The following is a 4,147-nucleotide window of genomic DNA, read 5'->3' on the forward strand; positions in this document are numbered from 1 at the left end:
GCGTCTTCTGAGATGGATGCTGAAGTCCAGTGACCTGTGGCTGGCAGCCTATTTTCACAAGGTTGTTATGATCAAGGTTTTCAAAACTTTTCAGAAATATGATAAGCTAGTTTGTAAACTTACACTGACTGACGATGAAAACAATGTAAATAATCTACATCTTAGTCCTGTTCTATCATTCGCAAGTAACTTTAATTATATTGTGAAATTACTTCAAGTACAGGGCAAGTCTTTGTAGTATTTGAAAAGAAAAAAAAGCGAAGTTAGCATTTCAGCTATAGATCCTTCTCAGAATTGGAAGCTAGAAGATAGGGGAGCTCCTCTGTATGAGTAAACAAAGAGGAGACAAGAGAATGGACAAAGGTCAAGGGTCAGTTATGCTAATTACTATCCCTAAGAAGCACACAATGATTTTTCCAACTTTCACTTTGCCCCCGCCTCCAACCCACCCGTTGTTTCCTGTGAAAACTCCTTCAGTTTGTATGGTCTTTTTGGAACATCCAATGCTTTTTCACCTTTTTCCAGATTTTTTAAATATTTGTTCACAGTTATTGAGCCCATTTACTGTCGCTTTGTGATACTAGTTACATACCTGACTGTCAACTTTTCCCTGTTGTTCTTCCCTCTCAAATGTATTTGTTCACTCTAACAAAGGGAGTTGCTTCTCTTCCCATTTCCAGTTTGATGAACGGGCTACCCCTCTAATGCTAACCTGTCAGATGCTGATGAAGCTGCTGTATATTTCCAGCATTCCTATTCAGAGTTTCAGAATTTCCAGAGTTTTTCTTCTTTTATCTCTACATAAATTTATTTAAATATTAATTATTAATAAAAACTTCCAATTTTTACCACTCTGAGGATTGGAATAATATTTCCAAATAAGAAATATGCAAAGTAAATAAATGCTTATCTGAGGAACACTACACACTTTAAAAATGCTCTTTGGTTCTGCTCATTTGTATATTTCTACTGTATAACATTCAGCATTAGATGTTTACAAAATATCTGTCTTTGGAGATGTTAAAAATGAACGAAGAAACAAGATTTTTGAAAGGTGAAAAATAGTCCTCAAAGGGACACTGTTCGGTACAGAAATGCTTGTTCTTAAGGACTGGTTATGATTAGGACATTATTCCATCAGCATTTGTGACACTTTGAAAGTCTTGCAATAATTTTCCTTGCCTACTGTCAGTCACTAACATCTGCTTTAGAGGTAGCAGTGACACTTGTGAAAATCTGGCTCCTGCTAGTCAAGTCTATACCCTTTAGGTTTTTACAGTGAATTTTCTGCAGATGTAATAAGAATGCCAGTGCCAATTTGTACCTATTTGACCTTCAAGGCAAACTGCTTGTCCGAAGTGACCGGACTGACCTCCTGAGAAACATTATACCGTTTTACTTAAATCTAAGCCATTATAATTAGAGCTGGGACTGTCTTATTTAAAATTTAGAAAGAAACTATCTATTTTAGTATAACTGGTTTGAAGGTATTCTTAACCCAATGCATCTCTTTTCCGCTGGCTGTATTCTGTAGTCATAGTTATGAGGGTGATATCCATACATGGTACTATTGTGGAGCTCGAGACTGTACCATTTTAAGGAATCCTATTGTATTAATAGAATTCTGTCTCCAGAATTAGTTGTATTGTGGTCAATGGCCCATCAAAAATAAACAGCTGCTCAATAAACCTTAAATTACTTAAATAAAAACAGAAAATGCAGGAAATACACAGCAAATGGATCAGCATTTGAAGCAGAAAGACAGGATTTCATTTCAGTTGTAACGCTTCAGCATTTTCTGTTCACACTTCAGGTTTCCAGTTTTCAAAGTCTTTACCTCTGTTATATTCTGTTGAATTGAATTTAGTGTATTCCTCTATATCATGTATCTGTGCTGCTCACAGCAAAGCCTGTCAATCATGTTACAGTGCGTACCAGGAATCATAGGAAGATTGTAATATGCAGGACTGCTTATATTACACAGAATATCTAAAAAAAGTGACCTCTACTCAGGGTAAAGTAAAACAAAAAGGAGGAAAAGTTAGTTGAGTCTGAGAAACAAAGCTGACGAAGGGTCATCGACCTGAAACGTTAGCTCTGTTTCTCTCTCCACAGATGCTGCCTGACCTGCTGAGTATTTCCAGCATTTTCTGTTTTTAGATCAGATTTCCAGCATCTGCAGTATTTTGCTTTTGACTAAGTTATGGTCCATTATGGTCCATCTAGCCAGTCCCCAAAATATCATATACTACTCTATCTCTCATACCCTTCAATCACTTTCTCTGTCACATAAAACCAGTTTCTTCTTCAATTTACAACACTATCTTCCTCCATTGTCCCTGGGCAGTCTGTTCCACATATTCACCACCATCTGGGTAAAGTAGTTCAATCTAAACTGTCTCTTTACCCTGAGCTTGTGTGCATGCCACCTTTGCTGTAGTGTTTGTGGTTATGTCAAACATATTATGAGGATTCAACTTACCCAATTACTGTTAATGATATTAATGGACAACGATTTAACATGCTCCCATGACATTCTCCTGTCCACTATTTTAATGCATATGTTAACCTGTTTAAAACATGTTAACACCTCTGTTAAAATAGCACTGAGATTATATTAACGTACTAAGCATTCATCTGCTAATATCACCTATAGTCATTTCAACGCTCTATAGTCTTTAGAATTTTGAACACCTCAATAAGGTCTCCAGTTTCTGTAGCCTCTCCTTAAAACTCAGGTTACCTTATCCAAGGTATCAATTCCCCTTCGCTGCACCCTCTCCAATGAAGAATGGTAACTAGAATTGTACAAACTATTCCAGATGTAGTTAGTTACGTGCTTTGTACACATTTGTTATCACTTCCTAAGACTTATGCTCTATCCCTCTGATTCTATAACCTAAAGTCTTGATTACTTTATTTACTGTTGCCACACACAACGCCGATGGTTTTAGGTAGCTAACCGCAAGTAGCCCCGGATCCCTCTCCTGCATTGCGTAGAATAATACCATTTAGCTTATAGCCCTATGCCATATTCCCCTTCCTCAGTCTCATCACTTTGCATTTATACATATTAAACAACATCTACTACTTCGATAGCAAAATACTGCAGATGCTGGAAATCCAAAATAACAACAGAAAATGCTGGAAAAACTCAGCAGGCCAGGCAACATCCGTGGAGAGAAATAGAATCAATGGGGTCAATTTTCCTGAAGCCGTCAGGCGGGGTTTCAGGCATGTGGGGGGGGGGGAAATCCCGATTTTGGGGGTCCCGACACCATCCCGTCCAAAACCCGCCTCCACGTAAGTTTCAGGGGAGGCGGGTACCCGCCCCGCACTGGGACCCGCCGACCCGAGGCGGGAAGGGATTAGTGCCAATTAACTGCCTGTTAACAGGTAGTTAACAGGCAGTTTTTAGCCGAATCCCTATTTTGAGGGGTGTCGTGTGGGATTCCCGACGGCTCCAAACCACGCCAGGTTAGAGCAGGCGGGCCCTCGGGTTGAAGGACTTGGAGGGGTCGCGATGTCGGTGTTCAGGTGAGTGATGGGCGCATGAGTGCAAAGGTAAGTGTGTTTGGTGTGTCTAAAGTGTGTAAAGAAGTTTAAATTACTTGTACTTACCTTAACAGCCTTTCTTCCTCCAGGCATCGGGAGTCCATCACTCAGCCGGCACTGAAAGCAAAATGGCTGCGAGCTGTCAAAAGTGACAGCCTTCAACTTTCATTGCCGGTGAGACTTCTAGCTGAGTCTGTGTAGAAGGACTCAGGTTAGAAGTCAGACTGTCAGTGTTTGACAGATGAAATTTCAGTCTGTGACGTCACCTGTTGCTGGGTGGCCCTTAATTGGCCTGCTGAGCCCGTTGGGCGGGCTTAACAAGATCAATCAAGGGAAAATCACGTGGATTGGCCGAATGTCGACGTAGGCGGGACTAAAACCCGAAAGTTGTAGTCCCGCTTCCTTCCCGACAGCTTTATGAAAATCTACCCCAATGTTTCAGGTCGAAACCCTTTATCAAGACTGAAGAAGCACAGGAAATGATCAGATTAAAAGACCAGTTTGGGGACTGGTCTTTTAATCTGATCATTTCCTGTGCTTCTTCAGTCTTGACAAAGGGTTTCGACCTGAAACGTTGACTTTATTTCTCTCT

Source organism: Somniosus microcephalus, chromosome 2 (assembly GCF_052327205.1).
Source record: "Somniosus microcephalus isolate GS21.2 chromosome 2, FLI_Smic_1.0, whole genome shotgun sequence".
NCBI lineage: Eukaryota > Metazoa > Chordata > Chondrichthyes > Squaliformes > Somniosidae > Somniosus > Somniosus microcephalus.